Source organism: Struthio camelus, chromosome 14 (assembly GCF_040807025.1).
Source record: "Struthio camelus isolate bStrCam1 chromosome 14, bStrCam1.hap1, whole genome shotgun sequence".
Taxonomy (NCBI): Eukaryota; Metazoa; Chordata; class Aves; order Struthioniformes; family Struthionidae; genus Struthio; species Struthio camelus.
This window is the reverse complement of record NC_090955.1, coordinates 5,058,011-5,078,973: the sequence shown is the minus strand read 5'-3', so window position 1 is coordinate 5,078,973 and position 20,963 is coordinate 5,058,011. Positions and strand designations below refer to the sequence as shown.

Sequence of the window (20,963 nt, the reverse complement as noted above, 5' to 3'; positions counted from 1 at the left end):
ATTAACTCAGTGGCAATGGGTGGAACATAAAATGCAAGCCCTAATTAAGAGACATATTCTGTAGGAGTTTGTACAATGAATTCAGTAATAGTGGAGGTCATTCCTCCTCTCCATAGCCTGGAGAAGAGAAGACTGAGAGGTGATCTCATCAATCAATGTGTACAAGTATCTGAAGGGAGGGTGTCGAGAGGATGAGGCCAATCTCTTCTCCATGGTGCCAAGTGACAGGACAAGAGGCAACGGGCGCAAACTGAAACACAGGCAGTTCCGTCTGAACCTGAGGAAAAACTTCTTTCCTGTGAGGGTGACGGAGCCCTGGAACAGGTTGCCCAGCGAGGTAGCGGAGTCTCCTTCCCTTGAGATATTCAAAAACCTCCTGGATGCGATCCTGTGCAATGTGCTCTAGAGGACCCTGCTTGAGCAGGGGAGTTGGACTAGATGATCTCCAGAGGTCCCTTCCAACTCCACCATTCTGTGATTCAGCGTCTCAGAGAACAGGGCCTCTTACACAGTTGAACAAAGATTGCATAAAACTTCTTTGAGCAATTACTTAGGCTATATCTGTACAGATTTGAAAGAGCATCTCCTAGAGAGCTAGTAAACAGAAATTGCTCAGCATTTTTTCCCTGTTTCCATGCAAATGGATGTCCTGTAGTGTGTGAACCTGTCAGACAGTACTAACACATGTTGCATTTTGCATGGGTAGGTATGTTTTGGGACTATATTTAGCTGACATATCTGAGAGTAGCCATTGGATTGCCCTTACTTGACAGTCTGGACACATGAAAAAGACCCTGAACGGTCTGAGATGAAAGTGCGAGTGAGCGTTCACACATAAACAGTTCTGAAAGTCCCTAAGCCCAGCCATTTTGTCTTTAAAAAAGTGAAAAATATCCTTGTTGTCAGTAACAGGAACAGAAATGGATTTAGTTTTCATACTAACAGAATGATTGTGAATGATGTGGAGTGTTCCATTTTGTCCGTAACAGCACTATATTATATCAAAATCTTTTTGTACGGTTTCCAAAATTAACGATTCTTAATACTTTTACCAGGTGCATTTGACAACCAGGCATTTGTGCTCACCCAGTATTTGTTAGGGAAACAGTTGCCTTGTTATGTTTTTCAGGACCACTAAATTTCTGTAAGCCGAGGAAAAAAACAAACAGTTTTTTTCAAATGTATATCTAAATTCAAAACCAGAAGCCTTACAGAAATCCTGGTATGTTAAGCAGGAAGCTCTTAAATTCTGGGTCAGGTGAACCCAAGATAGAAAAAAGATTAGGAGAATGTTATTCTGCCTGATGGGTGTTATCGCAGGATGTAGGAGAGACCAAAGCTGTATACTGGTTCAAGGAGGGCATAGAGCATCTTTGGATGGCAAGTCTACCTGTTGCTACTGACCTTTGTCTCAAAGAGTTCCTGAACTACTGGATGCTAGAAGCTAGGAAAGAGCCACCGCAAACAGGCCCTGCTCTTACCTGCATAAGATAAGTATCCCCAGCTGAGCACTCATAGAAACAGGATTCTGGGCTTGATGACCTTTAATTTGATCCTCATGGAGCTTTTGGCATTTTCTTTGGTAGCCAAGGTATTCTGGAAAATGGTGGTCACCTGAGGAAGCCTTTTCATGTCAGAGCTCTTGGATTTTCTGTTGAATTTATGTAAAATGTTTAATGATCGTTTTAGAACAGTCAGTTCTAAAATTAGTTTTTAAAATGGAGGTTTCAGTGCTTAGCAATATTAAGCACAGATGGCAAAGAGCTACTTCCTTATCTCTGGTTGGGAAGAGGGCTGGGATAAAAGCGAAGCCACAGGTGAAGAGGTGCAACAGGCCTTTGTGAAGTTACAGCAAAGGCATAAGGTAATTTATCCTCCAGCAAAAAGGAGTAATATGGTAAGCCTGTGTCATGTGTCCCATTCACAGTAGTCAGTACTACTGTAATAAAAGTAAGTTTAGTCCTTTTTAAAATAAACTTTGTATAATTAGGTTAGGATAAGCATTGAATTGGCTATGCAGGTCAAAATTGTCCTGCTGTGATCTGGAGTTCCATAGGAAAGGTGTTTGAGAGCTGTTCTTTATGTACAGCTAATTCAACTTTATTTAAGGGCTGAGCAAGAGCTTAGAAAAGTTAAATACTTTAAATGTTAAAAGATTTCATATGAAAGGATCTTACGTCAATGTTTTGCTTGCCTTGTGGCAACTGCTTATCTCTGCCTATAAAAATATATGCGGTAACTTCACAGTGATGTTCTGAAGAAAGAGTGAGGTTGAAAGATCACAGATTTTTGTGTATGATATAAACTAAAGATGTCTGTAGGAAATTTCCCACACCATAAAACCTGACACATGCATATAGCTGGGGGATCCCATCCCAAAAACTGCTGTTTATATTTTAGGGATCTTAAATCAGTGAAATCCTTGCCAGGGAAGTGCATGAGTCGGAGAACTGTTAAGCCAGGATGGAAACCTTTCGATGCAAGTTAAGACTTTAAAATTTCAAAGTATTCCCTGCTGATTTTCACATGGACATGATTCTGTATCGCAAGCACTGTATGGAGCTTTCCAGGAGTTGTGAATCTTAACATTCCATGAAAGTGATAAGTAAATCTATTTTCAAGAAAAAATAAGCTCCAGGAATACGAAGCATGTATTGTGTTGTTTCATGTGGAGATACATGCTCTTACAAAATACAGGCTCAATCTAAATTTGGCTAGTGGAAAGCCCAATAACTGCAGTGTATTAGAAACTTCAGCTCTGAACTTCCTTTTCTTATCTAGATCAAAAATATAAAATGTATATCACTTATAGTCAAATGTGTAGATGCCTACACATCCAGCTGCATCACTGTATTGATTGCTATCAATAATCAAAGATCTTAAGAATTTAGTCCCATTACTTTAGTCAGTCAGTGGATTAAGAAGTCATATGTAAAAAGCTTAAATCAGCTCAGGTGAAGATGTTTGTCATCAGTCTGCTTCAGCAGTTATTCTTAATTAAAAATGGTGCAAATGAACGTGTTTGCGGGTATTCTGGAGACCAGTCATTCAGCTTAGAAAACGAAAAAAGCCACGTGCAAATATTAAACAAACCCCATTTTGCTGTTGCGAGACATGAGGTGTTTTTTCAAACGTGAGAGGTTAAAAAAAGAAGCGGTTCACTAACTTAAAGATAGGAAGACTCTTTCTTTTTGAGTGAGCAGAGGCCTTTGGGGCTCTAAAATTCTGTAGGAGGCATGGCTGAGTAGGTGCGGAGACCCCCGAGGCCTCTGCCCCGGGGCTGTTCTATGTACCTTCCTAATTGTGCAAAACTCTGGAGCTTTAGAAACGTTTTTAATCTGTGTTTGTGTTCTGAACGCCACAGAACTTGAGTGTGCTGCAGAAGATGCTGCACACGTCCCATTCAGATTAGCTTGTTAAATATTAATATTCACAGCTGTCTTGCTCTAATGAGAAACATTTTTCACAGCTCTCATAACTGTTTCAGTTTCAGCCTTATTTTTCTTTTCCAAATGTCTTGATCTAGACAGCTTCCAAAGTATTTTCTTCTTTCTTTTTTTCCTTGTGGTTTTACAGTATTAAGTGTGCCCTGAAACTATATTAAGATTTTAGACTGAGAGTAGGTTGAAAGTATAGTTGATGTTTCAAAGCTCTCTTCTGAACTTTGACAACGTGTCCAAAGTGAATAAAAGTAGTGTCTTTTAATTTTGCCAGTCTCTGGTTCGTTTGTCCCTGACAGAATGTTAGCCTCTTGGCAAAACAGTTCTTAATCTAAATACTAGATCTGATTTACAAAATAAGAGCAGAATTTTGTGAAAGCCTCTTGAAACATGAAATTTATTCTCACTGTAAAAAGTTTGAAGATCATTTTGAGGAAGTATTACCCACCATGTTTACAATTTCCTGATGCATTCATGTGCTTTTTTTTTTTTTTTAATTGTATTGAAATGCTTACTTATATTTTTGTTTCTGAAATAACTTATTTTGGAAGACAAAGTTTTGATAACCAGTATGCCACATAAAACGTAAGGAAAATGTAACTGTAAAAGTGTTATTTGTAAAATTAACAAAGTAATGATAATAGTACAACTAACAGTATATTTTAATTAAAAACAAAACAAGGACAATTTCCAAAGAAATTAAGATAAAAACTGATCTGAATATTTTCAATCAGGTCTAATAAATTTATAAGAAAAGGTCAAATTACCAAGAGTGTTAAGGAACAAGGTTTCTTATTTGTTTGGCTTTTTAGGAAGACTTACTGATGAGGGTGAAGTGTCAGATCTCAAGAGAGGGTAGTTGGGGATAGAGGACTGGAGTGGAGGTAGAAATAAGTAAAGTTTGAAATGAGAACTGTGCTGTACGGTTAGCATTTGGCTAATCTTCCCTCTGCAGGGCATACGTGTGTGAGCTGTGAGTATCATCATGCAGAAAACGGAAGGAAACAAATGGCAGGTCCGGAGGAAGCGGGTGACACTTTCTAAGAGGTGCAGAGACTCCTACGGAGAACAAAGCTGATCGACGTGGAAGCTGTGAGTTGTTTGTGTCCTAGGAGATGTGTGTTTGTGTCTAGGTTAAACAGTTTCAGGGACACCCGTGAGGTCATAAACTCCACCATTTAAGGTCACTCTTTCTCATTTGGTTTTCGTGCTTTTGCTAGCTAATATCCTGCGTAGTTTGTTTGCAAATCCAGCGCATAAGTAAAGGAAATAGAGACATACGCACGGCCTGAAGAAGGATAAAATAACTAACAATTATTGGTAGCCCAGTCAGCCGCGTGCCAGAGAGAAAGTTGAGATCCATGGTCCAAAAGTGCCAGTCTCCCAGCTCGTTGCATGGCTTTGGATCAAGCTGTGAGCCAGGGAGAGAGTTGGGGGTGCGGGGATGGGGAGAGAACTTTTAATTTTATAATCCGAATTCTCCCAGTTTTGTACTACTACGAAATTTTTCATTGACGTTACAATGGGAATAAAATCTTGAAAATGGTTTGGATACCATTTTCACAGGTATTCCTCCTCTTCTGCATTCTGCTTTGTTGCAGCTAATGTTCTTCATTGCGTAGTTAACCTAGGAAGCTAAGAACTTGGCAGTTCATTTGGAATCAAGGCTGTTTCCCAAACTGCAGAGCTGAGAATGCTGCTAAATATCAGCAGAAGATGTAACCAGTAACTAGTACAGAGTGTTACGTGACTGGTAACAAATCCCCTTCTGTAGCTGTTTGCTGCTGCAGGCTATTTTAGGAAGATTATTGTTTTCAATATAACGGCTTACACTGTATGTTTGTACATTGCTCTGTAACAATGAGGACATTATGAGATTGCTCCCACACCTACTCTTCATGTTCTGCTAATTGATTTTTCCAGTAGAGAGCATTTATAAAGACTCCGATGCGATTTTTCCATACTCTACTTGAAATAACTGTTGTTGTGAGAGGACCTTATGCCATAAAGTAAGGGATACTTCGCCTACGTTACTCAAGTTCAGCCTAAAACCTTCTTATGGTTTACAAGCTAAGATTGTGACTTTGCCAGGCATCCTGCATATTCAGTAATTTGCTGCAGGGACTCTCTTGACGTTTGCTACTTCTTAAATAGCTGTATAAACTGTTCGACTGGGGAGGAGAGGTGCTTTTTCCCACCCAGCCTGTTGTGTGTTTGTCAGAACCATAGCTAGGAGGCACTTAGCCTCCCCTGAAACCGTCCTCCTACTTAGCAATGTGGGAAGAGTGGACTGGTTGTGTCTTCCTGGGACATACTTACATAAGCCACTGGTTGCTCCACACTGTATGTTTCTGGCTATATGCAGACTTAGTGGATGTGTACTACTACAGCTTCGAGTAACTCGAGCTCCAGCCTGTCCCCGTCTCTAAAGACTGATTTAGTTGGTTCTAAAGGCAGATGTTGCCTAAAGATGGGTTTTTATTGTCCAGTAGTTTTACGTCTTCCAATATATTTTCATCAGCCACTGTGGAAATAGTCTTTTTTTTTTCCCCCTCTAGTGTAAAGAGACATTCGGTGAAGTTGGTAAAGAAAATTGGGCTGACTGGGAAAAAAATTATGAGCTGATATAAATAGTTGTTTTATAGATTATTGAAGCCGGATGAAGTGGACTGTAGTGACTGATTTAAGTCATTGAATAACAAGATGCAAAGTAATGGAAACAGCCAAAGGGAACAACCTTGGTGATAGAGTTAAATGATTTATCTGACTATAGCTACTCTAAAGGCAAAGGTTAGTGTACTGAAGTGGTGCTAGGAATTGTTTCAGGAGGCATGCAAAGCTTTCTGACATTACTGAAATTTGTTTAAGTTGTACGTTTGCCCTTCCCTTACTGTTAGCCTCAGTCATCGTATACAAGTACAGTGTTTATCTCTATTGTGTAGTGTTAGTGCCTATGCATATCCAATTATCACAAATTTGTTGATGAAAGACAATTGAAATAGTGTGACACCGTTCGTGCCGATGGCAAAAGTAAGGGGGAAAGAAGTAGGTAGTAATGGTACGGTCATGGGTTTATTTTTTGTGTAGTCATGCACGATGAGTCATACTTCTGTGTTTTTCCAAACACTTGATAAGGCATGAATTTGCTTTTGAGATCATTCATTCTTGTCTCACGGACCCTAACTGCTAAACTGACCTCTGATGGAGGCAACAGTATTGCAGCTAGCAGTAATTCAGACATATATGTCTAAAGCTGTTTTTTCTGCCTGTTGTACTGATGGCCTGCCTTTCTTTACTTTTCTACACAGCATGCCTTTATTATGTTTTTTTTTTCATGTTTTCAATGTTAGTTTTCTTCTCAATGCTCTTCTTTTGTCTCTTCTTTCATTTCTCCAGTCATTTCCTTGTCCTCCTCTTGTTTTCTCAGCTCACTCCATCTACCAGTGCGTTCTATGTCTTTCCAACCCACGGCATCTGGTTTTACTTGGCTGTCCTTGGCAGGCCTTTTATATTGCTCAAGGGGTTGGCTTCTTACTGGAATATACACCCTTCTGGGGCCTTGGATAGTAAATGTTAATGCTCAAACTGTGTCGGCACGCTGTTGGTGGCATTTTGCAGAACTTCTAGGTCTCTAGAGCTAATTCAATCACAGTGGCAAAGCGTGTCTGCTCTCAAATGCTGAGGCCTCTGCACAGGAGAACAACATCAAAGTGAACTAGGAAAAAAGTAGAGCAGAGGAGGCTGCAAAATACGGTCTACATGCCATTACAGTGGTGAACCTTTAGAGAAAACTTTTAAAATAATAAAGCAGAGAGCAGTGGAGGCAGGTGCTGTCCTGAGAAAGCTGTTTCTCTGCTTCCCTTGGGGAGTGTCCCACACTGGGTGGTACCAGTGGGAGAGGGGTGTATGATCCCACTTAAAGTAATTGGCAAGAAGATGCTTTTCTCAAGTGGCAGGATCTGAGGAGGGAACTACAACTCTAGCGAATAAAATATTTAAGTGCTGCTCAGTTCTGCACAGCAGAATGCAAGCCGTTTTCATAAAAGCTGTGAATGCATTCTTGAAGAATCACAAAAGCTGAATTAACTTAATGGGAGGCTGAGGGAGGAAGATAGGACGCTGGCAGCGTTCTTGAGATTCGTGGACACATTGATGCCTCTTTCGTCTGCTGTTGGAAGCTAGCCACTTGGTGAGAGCAATAATGAGGGGGACTGATTATAGAAGTAACGTAAGACTTAGTCTTGTGCTTTCCTAACAAGAAATACTGTTACAGGATAAATCTGCTTTAGCACTGATTTATCTGGGGAATAAATTAACTTCTTGCATTATTATTTGTTGTTGATTTTTTTTTCATATGGCCCTACTACTTGCCTGTTATTTTCCCATAACATTTTCCCAGCATGCTTTCAGAAATATCAGAAAATGCTCACAAACACTCCAGAAAAGCGCCAACTAAATATTCCACAAAGTGCTTGCAGATCTTGTGCAATGTTTCCTCTGGTCTCTCCCAGCTGTTTTTTAGCATTGATCTGATATTTTCCCCATGAGCAGTTAGCATTTTTGTGACATTAAACTTAGGGGAAGTTTGTGTTTCTACAGATGAATAAAGTGACGACTTAGATTTTTCAGAAGAAAATAAGTGTTCGATATTCCTCTTCATCAAAAATTGCTCTTCCAAGGTGCTTCTTGAATACTTCAGTTCTTTGGGATTCTTCTATGGTTTCTTCAATGGAAGTTAGGTACTTGAATATTACAACTCAAACTACACAAAATATGCAGCATGTGACTCTCTGGCTCTCCACCGACATTGATGGGCTTTGGATCAAGCCTTTAATATCCTACATAGCATTTAAACAGATTACCTGCAGTGTTTTTCAGTATACCTTTGTGCTAAAGAAGATAAATCTATGCCAGCTTCTACAGCCTGGGGCATTTAGGTTCTATGGATCTACAGTCGTGCAAACCTTACCTGTCTCTTGAAATTTAGTTAGCATTCCCTTCACCAATATTTCTTTACTCTTTCCTTCCTAAGAAGTTGTTTTTAAGCAACGTTACCCAAAGAAAGTTGGGTAACGAAGACCAACTGTGGTGTTCATTATCCTGTACAGTATTGCACTCATGAAGTTCATCACCTGTTTATCTAAAACCTGTAACTTTGGGAACAAAAAGGATCATTATGCAGAATGAGGCCTCCAATTAGATTGATAAAATCTTAGTAATGCATAGACGCTTTAGCAGGGCAGGCAAAACCCACGGTGCAACTTGCAAAGCTTGTCATCTTTTGAGGACAAACATGTACGGAAAGCATTGCAGAAATGCGCTAGAGGCTCTTTGTGTTAATCTGGATCAAAAGGCTGATTAGAGAATTGACAGACTCCGTGCTTTCTTGTTATGTGCTTTGACCAGGTTGCAAGCAACATGCTGTAGGTCGGTCCAGTCTATAGTGTCATGCAGATAACCAGCAGTTAGATGAACTGTGTTTGGCAGAGACCTTCAGGTTATCTGACATCCGACAAGCGACTGCAATGAGTTTTTGTCAGGCGATGATGAGGCCTTATGTCAGGGAAAGAAAATAACTGATATGTTGTATACTCTACATATTGTCTGCCAGGAACGTTTTATGCTAGTAAATTCCACAATAGACTTCTTAACATCACGAATCCCTGTACTGGATATCTGGGCAAATACATATTGGCTCTACATGACACTATATAGTAGAAGTTGCTCTACGCATATCCAGCTGTAGTTTATTCATGGCTTCCATAGGTCTATATACGTACATCAGTGCTCAAAGTCAGTGTTTGGTGTTGAAACAGTAATCCAGCACCAAAATTAGCAGGGTGGCAGGTTTCTCTTCAGATAGCTAGTAAACGATTTATTTTCTAGCTCATTTTCGACAGTTCTGGGAAAAAATGGGAAATCTGATGCACTGATTCTCATAGCAGGAGTGTGATGGAAATATGTTTAAGAACGATAATATGTTCTCGCCAAAAACACGTTTCAGGATTCATAGTTTTTTACATGATCAAGGTATAATAAATAAGGGAAATTCTATAGACTCCAGCCAAGATTTAGCAACTGAAACCTCTTCCTACTGTTACTGGTGTTAGTGGAAGGCTGCTGCTGCTCTTGACCCTTTTTCACTGCACTATTTCTGCTGTTGCTTGTGACTGTAACAAGTTTTCATGTTCATGGGTATTTTGAGGAGTATTACGTGAGGTTGAACTTACATTAGCACTGAGTCATATAAATGCAATGATGTGATTGCTTAGCCAAATGCCTGTGGTAATATGAATTCAGTTAGCTGTCTCTTTGCTAGCTGTTTCTGAGGAGAAACCCTTACTTACCTCTTTATTACTGTTTAAAACATCTAGAATATGAGGCATTTTGCAGCTCCAAATTGTGTTTTAGTCTAAGACATTACTGTGTGGAAAGTGCTTTCATGAACATTTAGTATATTTCTTTTACTTGGGAACCCACTGATGAAATCAAGCTCCTTGGCAGGCTCTTTGTAGTTGCCTCTAGGTTTGTCATGTAGCTTGATTCAGGTGGAGTGCCTAATTTGCATTGTTATTTAACTTTGCTTCCAGCCACCAATATGTTCACTTTCTATGTCCTGAGAAGAAGATTCTCTCCCCTACTAGAGTTTCACAACTTGTGAAAACCTTTCTCTTGCAAAAAGCAAACAAACAGGTGCTTGATTCCTCCAGCAACAGAGATGTCTGTTTAGGAGACAGGTAAAACCTTCAGTCTGTGCCATGTATATGGTGTTGCACTTGTGCTTGATTAAAAAAGCAAGGCAAATAAGTCAGCATTGTTTTCTATAACCTTCAATTTTAAGATTTTTTGTAAGTACATTTTCATCCTGAAAAATTATTGTATTGAAAAAGACATAAATGGCCAAGAATACATCAAAAGACAAGATATCACAGGAATTTCTTCTCTGCTGCAGCAGTCACTTCTACAACTGACAGACCTATTCAAAATGAAAACAAAGGGATGTCTGGAATTTTAAGGTACGATTACGGGTTTAATTTTACAAATTTTCTCCTAAGAAACTTTAAATAAATAATTAGGTTTTTCTATATTTTTTCATTACTTATGCAATGAGGAACAGATTCTGGGTATCAACTCTTAGAAATTTCTACTAGAAAGCAGATTTTTGCACAAAGTGACTGATGCTACTTTTCGAGAATCGTATGGCAGCGGGGTGGAACAGCACAATTAAATCTAAAATTATTCACTTCTAATCTTGTACTTTTAACTATTTATCAATGTTTCCCCTAACCCTACAGAGAAAATGTAGACCTAGTAGATAACAAAAAACATAAAAGGCAGAAACGATAGTATAGAGAGCACCTTCTACAACCTGCACTCACAAAGACCAGCTGCACAAAGCTGACTTAGGACTAAGAGGTGTTGCCGTTACTATTTTCAGCAACGGGAGTACAAGAGGAGTGAATATGGAAACCGATTTAATCTCTTACACATTAGGTGCAGTAACTCTAGAGCAGGACTACGGTGGTCATTCTAGATAGCAGTAATAAGAATAAGTGTTCCTGAGTAAGTAAGAATATATGTATGTATATGTTCATACTATAAAAAGTGTGCTTATAAAACAAGACTAAGTAGGAAAAAGGCAGAAGAAAACAGAGTTAATAAATACAGACTGAAAAGTTGTAGAAAACCATTGTAACTGTATGCAGTACCTAAACGAAATGATGGTCATGGTGGAATCCCTGACTGTAAGTAGTATCTGCAAACTCATGCAAAACCTTCATGATGAAGAATTACTGTTAGCTCTAAAAATGACTAGTGACAGCTCATGCTCTGTTTTGCAGTCGTCGTATTTGTTTTTGGGGATTTGCGTATTTGTTTTCAGCGCTGAGGTGTCGTTCTGCTCGTTAGGAACAATAATAAGAGCGGCTTGAACTTTTGAGTTCTCTAAACCAATCTAAAGAGACTGTTGTTCCAAATAAAACTAGCTGTACAAATATGTCATTGTATAAATGTTTGAGAGATACTAGTTTGAGAGATACTAGTGGACTAGGACATTATCCCAGACGTTATTTCAAAGATTTATTGTCTGGGAATCTGAATAATATTCTGTAGAATCTCTATGATCAGGATGAGACCATGATCCACTTTGATTGGCTGACAACATATACTGCAGTGTGTTATTCTTGCTATCTACTTAATCCTAGCAAGAATAAACTAGACTCTGGAAATGGCAGTCTTATGAAAGAAAACATCAGTCTTTATGTAAACCAGACTTCAGGGTTCATAGAAAGGAGCACTGTTGTCCTCACCAGACTAAGTAGTTGTTGCATGAATAACCCATGCCGGCATATGGAGCACCTTTGTTGTCTTTGTTCTGTGATGAGCTGAAATGGGATGCCAAAGTTCATTTGTCTCCTGCTGTGCAAAAACCAAGGGAAGAAATACCTTTTTGTGCTCCTGACAGTATTTGAATGTCTGTGGGCCTTAAGAAGCACAATGTATTCTGCAGCAGTCACTGGGCATTTCTTGTTCAAGGTTGATATAGTCCCATTTAGTTTACTGTTTGCATGTTTTGACTTTTTAGTTTATTCATTTGGAATATACAGCTGAGAAAAAGATCCAGGTTGCAGATGGAATTGGGATGCCTAAATAAGAAGGCAGATTGTTCCCTACTGCTACAGGGGCATGGCAGCTTTGTGAGTTCACAGTTAGTTTTCACATTTCACATAAAGGAGTTTACATTTAGATCCTCCCTTAGGGAGCTGTTTGGCATCCTTATGTAAATAACAAGGCCTTCCTAGCCCAGAATAGACTTCTCCCCGACTTCGGCAGGCATCTTAAAAGATTCACAGAAGTCAGAAACATCCGTGTGGAAGACCTGCCTCCATATAGCACTGCTTTGCCTTGCCTGGAAGGGTGCAGCTTTCCTGTCGTTCATGTTGTTGCCACCACATCTGAAAGGTTCTGTGCCAGAATTACCCCAAAAGCGGGTAGAGGAGTGACTGCTACTTCAGGCAGCCTCCCATCTGGAAATGCATTCGGAGTGATAGAGAGCATGCTAGAGAAAATTGCAGATCCTGCTGTCTTGTTAGCAGCAGCCAGGCAAAACTTGGGCTAGGCGTGCTGCAGCACAGCCACGTTTATCGTCTGCAGTCGCTTTGGAAATGGCCTGTGCTGTGTTACTCTCCCTCGAGGGCGGCAACCAGTTGTATCTTCTCATTGTTACCATCCGCAGTGGATGCGCTGCAAACCAAATGGTGACTGGTGATGGGTCAGAGTTCCTGTAACTGCTTAAGCAATTTAGTTACTTAATAAGTAACTGACTAGACTTGCTCTAAGGAAAAAACAGTATAAATTTTTTTAATAGAAAAAAAGTACAGTTGCCAGGAAACAATAGCGTTAGTTTGAGGGGGTTGCCCTTAGCTGATGCATTTTAGGTAGATTGAAAAGTAGGAGGCAGGAAAAGGATGCAAAAAATAATAGCAGTTCACAGTGCAGAAATGATGTTAGTTCAGAATTGGAGCAGTAGCCTGCAGGATTTTAGTGCTATGTAGTGCTTGCCATCAAAGACGGAAGGAGCTGTTCTACCCATGTGAAACCTTGGGACTTTTATTATAAGGTCTAAGCAGGGCAGGCCCTGGCAAAGCATATCTCGTTCTTAATACCAGTCAAATAAAAATTTTGTGTGACAAATGCAGAGTATTTCTGTAATTATTTAAAAAAAATGCTTTTAATAGTTTCTCACGTAGCTAAAATATTGTTCCTTCAAAGGGATACTGTGTTCATACCTCAGCTCTGCTGAGCAGTTAACTTCACAGCTTGTGCTTTTGCTCACTGGAATCAAGGTAAACACACTCACCCAGGCTGAGAGTCTCGTTGTGCACAGGAACAGCACAGGTAGCCCAGAAGCACCTTCCTGGGGATCCGGAGCTATTCCTAGAGGGCATGGCTTGCAGGAGCGCAAGGGTAGTACCTGGAGTGAGAGCACTCGGAAACAATTTTGTTCACCGAACTGGGTAGCAAGCAATGATAAATACTTATGAAATAGTTCAGTAAAATTTCTCATTAAAGTTACCCGACAAATATTTTTCAGCCAAACCTGCTTGTGGTTGCTATAAATGCACCAACTGCGCTTAGAGAGAGAGAGAGAGAGAGAGAGAGATTTAATGCTAAGTCCCTCTTTAGTCAGAGGAAATGAACATGTTATCAAGGGTAACAATTGATGTAATCAATCTGAGTGCACTCACTGAGGTTATCTTATGACTTGTGAAAACAGTTAAACACGCATATTCTGTTTGTGTTTTTCAGTGGTCAACACAATGCAGTTCAGGCTTTGTATAAAAATTTATGCATTCTTTCCTGAAGTGTTTGCTGTGTGGCAGGGTGTTATTTTAAATTGAGTTAAATGTTGAATTGTTGCCCAAATGACCAATTTGTTTAAAGAGGCAAAATCTTTTAAGGCACGGTATTTTTTTTCATCTTTTATTAGGCCAATTGATGTAGTTAGAAAAGAGTTTTCTGATGTACAAGCCCCTTTTAAAAAGACTTTTATGTGATTCTTCAGTGGTTCTTCAATGATGTGAAGAATTACTTCTGTGCCCCAAACTTGTGCATTTTTTTTTTTTTTACTATTTCATTTAATCTACTAAAAGTTATAATATCCTGCAGACCTTGCCTTCCTTCTATTCTTGGATAGGCACGGCTGCAATGACTTTTCTAGTTTAATCAGAACCATTGCAATTTAAATTCATAAACCTTCACTTGGGAATTACAGAAACTCACACTAAGTATCTTATTCTTTGCAGAGTTCTAAAAAAAAAAAATCCCTGGAGTCCTACATGTCACATTTACAAACTGATTTGTTTGTAAATTTATCCAGAACCTAACTGAAAGAGTTTTAGATTGGGTAAAGAGAAAATCCAGGGTTTTATTTTTAAATATATCCTAGCAGTTGCTATATTTCCTCATAAGAAAGGCAGAAATTTGTGATTGACTATGAACCCAATCTTTCAAAAACAGTACCTTCAGCTGAATCCGAAAACAAAATTCTGAGCTGGTGTTTAGAGATGAAGGTGATCAGAAATAGCATCAAGGATCTTTTTTTTTTTTTTTTTGCTAGTCATTTTTTGAATTCCCTATTTGATATTTAAAATATGTTTGGAATAACAGATTTGTCCTTCTAACTGGAACCTTTTTTGACTCAGGGAATTACTCTGAAGGTATCTGGGGATATCATGGCTGCTTGGGATTCGTGCTTACTGGTTAAGTTGTTGCATGAGCCTGACCTACCTGGAAAACTGATTGATCTGTAGAAGAACCCCCACCCCCACCCCCACTTGGAAATTATATTTAAAACAGAATCAACTTCCCCAAATGAAACTTTATCAAAAAAATTGATTCAGTGATGTTATTTTCCAAATAAGAGTATTCAGATATTCAGAAGAGAAATTTGAACATAAATTTGCTGTTATGAGAAATTCTTTTGACAGTTTAGAACATTTGGGCTGTTTGTTTTTTAATAAAAATTGAAACGTAACATCTGGCTCAAAACATTTTTTCATGATTTTTTTCCTCTGAAAACACTGACATTTTGTTATTTTACTCTTTTTCTAAGTAGAAAAAAAAGAAACTGTCAAAAATCCCAGAAATGGAAAAATCAAATTCCTGCCCATCTCATGGTTACCTGGAGCAGTTCTGTTCTTAGGATCTTGGTGGGCGTCTCTGCCTGCTTCCCTGAAACCGTAACGTTCGCCAGTGGTTGCACAGGAAACAGCAGCTGGACTCTAATTTCACATCAGTGTATCAAAAAAAGAATTTATGCCCACTGTTGCTTCAGAGGAGGAACAGCCATGAAGGTCAAATTCAGTTACAAGCTCTCAGTAATGATGAGGTCTGCATGTGATTGTTACCTGGATATTTGAAAACAATTAAATATATTATTTACTTTAGTCTCACAATCTACCTTTAGATAAAGCTGTAGCAAGGCCTGCTCTGGTGAGGGAGCGTACACGAGTGCGAGCCTTTCAGGGCGCGATGCTCGCTAGGAGCACTGATACCGCGATCATGGCTGCCTGCAATAACGAACAGGTTCATCTCACCGTGCAATTTATCTGAAAGGCGGTCAATTAAATGGCTGAGGAAAACTCAGTTTTTCTGTTAAGCTGGATCTGGTTTTGAGCACTAATTAAAGTGGACAAAATAACCATGCTCGGAAATTTTCCCTTCCAAACAACCAGGCAATAGGTAAACCCTGGGATAGAGTATATGGTTGCAAAGAAGAGCAAATGATGTATAGAAGTTTATCAAATTTTATCTTGGTTATGTGGTAATTTACAGCATTGACGTATTCTTGTAGCTTTTCCTTTTTTTTTTTTAACTGAGGCAAATGAGTGTGCCATACTGCAGTGACCACTCAAGTCGTAGAAGGTTGGCACCCGTTTCCTAAGCTACTTAATGCTAGAGGAAAGCAGGAATTGCAGGGATGTTTAAGATGCTCCCTTTAAAAATAATAAGGAACTAAATAGAATTGGTCTGCATAAGTAACTTACCATTTCTTAAAGAACTTCCCTCACATCAAAAAATCAAATATATGTGGACATGTGTGCTAAACTATATAGTCAAGATAGTTTGCATCCTGGTATTTATTATGATCAATGCTCATATTTTTTTTTTTAATGATTTCCTCTTGAGCTATGTCTAATATCATAAAGCTCACGCGGATCTCAAAATGTAGTAGTACTTTCAAAAAGCTTGCATTTCTATCCTTCTTTGTTGCTTAGCAACAATAATTTTAGCTTAAATAAAACCTGAAAATTAAAAACACAAAATACAAAAATCAGAAAATAAAATTCAGACTTGAAGTAATCCAAACCTCCTTGCGTAAGTTCATAGGTTTTCCCCAAATGGCACCAGGGAAAAACATTTCCCTGGCTTATTCCAGTGGAAAATGTTTGGTGGAGTTTGCACGGGCTGTGAATTAAAGCAGGCAAAAGTCCTAGGAAAGCTGACAGCAACTTGGTCTATTTTAAGGAAAACAAAGTGAAAGTCGGTTGGTGTCTGGCGGCACTGGAATGCCTGCCCCAGTTGTGAACTGCAGAATCCAGCTGGCTGCCGCCGGCGGGATGGAGCGCAGCCCCGCTCCGCGGTCACCCGTACCTGCGTCCCTCGCGCCAGGCTCTTCGGGGAGGGCCCTCTCGTGCCCCGTGTCCCCCACCGAACCCTGGTTGTGTTTGAGCCTCCGAGCGTTAGAGTAATGCAAATCAGAAATGACAGCAGCCCTGCCTCTCCCTCGCAGGGAGGAAGAGAAGTGTCAGAGAGCAGCTGTGTTCTTTGGCGCGCGGAGATAGCACATTGTTGCTTGTGTCCCAGAAATATGGGCTGCCTCTATGCAGCATGATTGCATTGATTCCCCACGTTAAAACCCTTCCAAGAGGATATTATTGAATAGGAAAAACAAGCTGTTTTAAAACTTTATCCTTTAATGAAAATTTACTGTGAGAAACATTGATACTGGGGAGTCATTCAGGGCACTCACTGGGAGCTAATTGAAGTCAACAGAGGGTCTGCCAGTGATTTTTAGAACCAGGCTTCGGAACAGGTCCTGAACATAAATGTTTAAATTTAGTAAATATACACCAAAATATGTCACTTCAGAGAGTTTGTGTCAACAGAGATCTTTGCTGAAAACATAATCTTGTAGGCTACATGTTATGCATTACTCGGTTAGCCAATTCTCAGCAAAACTAAGCAAATCCCTAACTGAAGTTTAAATCCAAAAGAAATGAACTAGCTCATGGCTGAGATCAGATTGGTTTTAGCCTATTTTTAGGACAAATCTTTCTGGAAAGATAATGTCTTAATGAAATTTTTGACAAGCCCTGCAGCTGAGAATGGAAACTGTTTAACATAAAGTTGTTTGTTAGGGATCATCAAGAACATTTGCAATGCAAACATAGCTCATCTCTTCCACGGTGTTTTTCTTTTTTCTTTTTTTTTTTTTTTTGATGCATTGTAATATACTCTTTTCTCTAAATTAAGTTGTCTTTTTATGATTTATGGTGTAGGAGTACTACATCAGAAATATATGTTGAGCTCCAGTTTTGTAAATGTAAAATTAGAAGCATTGAATTATTTCCGATATTTAATGGATGCAGATGTTCCATGTTTATCTCTGCAAAAGACTATTTCAGTTCAGTGGCAATATAGGCCTTCCTGTGTTGCCAGTCTAATTAAGCATACTTGGACATAACACCTAAAAGGAGATGATTCAGACTTCTCCAGTGTCAGTAACTGGATTATAGTCACATTGTTTATTTTGGTCAAACTAAGGCAACATCACTCAAGCCAAGTGCAGAATCTAGTTACTAGAATCACTGAATTCAGAGGATCGAGGGGCAGATTTTAACTTTGTGATTCCCAACATCACGGCGTCAACTGTCCAGACTGGTGACTTGACAGCAATGTGCTGCACATAGAAATCTCTTGATCCATAGTTGCAAACTGCACTTTACTTGTAATTGGGAAATAAATATATCATTGTTTTCAGACACAAGTTAAATCTAGATATATATCCTCTTTGCTGACAGGAAGTGGGAGAACAGAAAACAGCCTCCTAATTTCAGAGCCCTCTGAAATGCTGATGATACTCATATCATAAATAAAGATTAAAGAACATGCTCGGAGGACTCACTGCCTGCCACAGCTGCTGTGTATTGCAGTATTACAAGGTCACATCTGATGCTGGAGCGTCTCCGGTATTCTTTCTCAGGTGTTGATGTTAATCAGCTTTCAAGGGCAGGGTGGCATGTTTAATGATAATGGAAATGTCTAATACTATTTCTTTTGCTAGTTGTCTCTTGCATGCCTTACTTCCAACCCATCCATCAAGATTAATTAGAATTCATTATATTCAGCTTCCTTTCGAGAGGTGTCATTAGAGGCATATAACCATTTGTAAGATTTATTTGTTCACCTTAAAGATCTTGGAGAAGTATGCAAGCTCCAAGAATGCACGTGTAGCTTGATTTGGGATGTGATGAAGCCTCAGCTTACCAGAAACACTGCTTAATGGAGAATAAGTTTTAGCCCAGAAAGTCATTCCACCCAACATCAGTCTCTTTATAAGGCAGATTCTATCTGGTCCTGATGTAGCTATGTTTGCACAACTACTTTTAAAGTCAATTTAATTGCCACCAGAGTGCTCAGAATAGCCCCAGTGCTGCCAGCAGCGCTCCTTTAGCTTCTCTCTGATGAATCTCTTCTGAAAACGTGACCCATAGTTTCCCTGACATGATTAGCTTGCATCCCAGCAGCATCCGCTCTTGGGAATCTCAGAGACATCTCTGGTTCATTTCTGTAGTGAACATATACCAGAATTGATGCTTATGATATACAGGGTGCTGTAGAGGTGATTTGCACATGCTCAATAAATCCATCAGTATCCATTTATCCATGCATACATCATAGGCCTGGCTGTCCCAGAGGCATTGGACTCATTACAGGTGCATGGTAGAGTTGATACATATGTGGTCAGACAGGGCTGCTTGACATCTGGAAATGCCAGACAAATTTACAAAATCCTTAGTTTTTTCCCCAATGACATTTGTGGGTGGGAGGGTGGGATGCTGTCTCATTCTTACATGTGTACCTACACTTGTAAGTAGACCTGAGGAGGCAAATGCGTTAGAATATGACAGATTTTAGCTATAGTTTCTGAAGAACTTCATAGTACTTTGAAGGGGGCTAAGGAAATGGAGTATTAGTGGTTGCTTCCTTTGATTTACAGAACTTTGTAGGGGACTGAATTTAATATAAGATGCTTGACTAACGTAATGACTTCTTAGCTCTGTTGGAAAACTCTGGGGAAGTCAAAGGGTGCTTAACGTCAACGTGGTTGATTTGAAAATTCTCCCGTAAAATACTGGTCCATTAAACAAGATCATGGCATTGGGAAAATTAAGTCAGGCCCTTAATGATGGTATGATATTCTCAAATTTGAAAATCCATGAGTACCTGAGTAAAGTTTTAGAAAACTTAAGGAGTGCCTGCTTCAAGACCTCTAGGAGGTCGCCTGGAGCCCATATGAAAATTATTAAATACTGCTTATAATGGAACCCAATATTCTTGGAACATGAAACAGCAGCTAAGTGGAAACTTTGGCAATTACCATATTCATGCTTCATGCTAAAATATTTTTGAGATCAAAGCTTCTGTTATTAAAACAATAGTTATAAAAATAGCAAAATTACTTTTTGTAAAACAAACAGATTCTTTGTATCTGAGAGGTTTTTCATAGACATCTTTATTTTGAAATGATAATATGTTGCAGATTTCTGTGCTATACTGCTTTGATTCATTCATTAAAATATGTTTAATTTTGGCATGTGGCAAAGGTCTAAATAAAAGCATTTCAGTTGCATAAATACAGACTCTGTGGACTCAACAGTAATATAGTACGTTTGGAAAACAGTCATTTATTCTGAAAATATACAAAAACCAAACCACAGACAGAATTTTCTGTATATTGTAAACATTCTCACAGTATGGGTATAAATATCCCTTCTTTGATTCATTGCATGCCAGATTTTCAAATAAAGCGATAGAAAAAGAAACTAAAGAAAAGGGATTATAAATTTAGCAAGAAGCTTAAAGGCAGTGAAAGCCAAACAAGAAAAGAGCTTACGAAGTTTTAAGACACTGTGTACAGACAGGACCATAAAATTATAATAACAATACTAGATAATATAATCTTATATTTACATCATTTTCGTCTGCAGAGTTCCCCTCGAACTGTGCCTTATTTAAGAAATCGTTCTAGTGGCTATATTCGGAGATCACTTCATCTAGCAGTTTCTGAGCAAAGTGGGGCAACTGTTCAAGATCACAAAGTAAAGCTTTAGAACAGTTAAACAGGGTCAGGGAAGAACCTTTTCCAGTGCTGTGCATGGAAAATATACATGCAGAGTCTGAAATGTTTCAAGACCAGGTTACTAATGCAAGTCTTCTCATTATTTCCATAGCAAAGGTTTTCCCCCTCCCCTTTCCTTTCAAGTGTTTTACTGCACTGATTTATGTTAGGTCCTATGGACCATCTTGTCCAAAATCCTTCCTCCAGCAGTGCCGTGTCACTTGCTTTACAGAAAAGGAAATCAACCAGTTGGCAATGATGTAGTATCTTTCCCAGGCAGAAGATTTTCCTAATTTCTATTGCGTCGTGAATAGCGGAAAGCAGGAGCATTTGTAACACGATTGTATTAAGCCTATCTAACGTAGCAGCAGATGGTCTCATTATCTATACCCATATCCAGTTGCTGATTTGCAGTACCATCAGGGTCTCTGGTTCTTGCAGATACCTTGCAGCAGAGCTTGATGTTTGGTGCACAAAAGTATTTTCTTGTGTTGGTGGAGGGTTAACAGGCAGACGTAATTTCCCACTCATAATTTGGTACATCTCTGTCCCCTCTCCTAGAAACCAACACCCTTTTTTAAGGCGACGGTAGAGGTCTGGGCAATTCCCTCAGGCCA

The 20,963-nt window shown here is 39.2% G+C and overlaps 1 long non-coding RNA gene across 1 annotated transcript in view; it reads left to right on the top strand.

Moving 5' to 3' along the window:
- LOC104153257 (uncharacterized) overlaps positions 1–20,963 on the top strand; it is a 457,768-nt gene that overhangs the window by 239,426 nt on the left and 197,379 nt on the right. The window contains exon 5 of the long non-coding RNA XR_011144058.1: positions 4,396–4,532. This is a non-coding gene — a long non-coding RNA (uncharacterized lncRNA). The remainder of the gene's footprint in view (positions 1–4,395; positions 4,533–20,963) is intronic.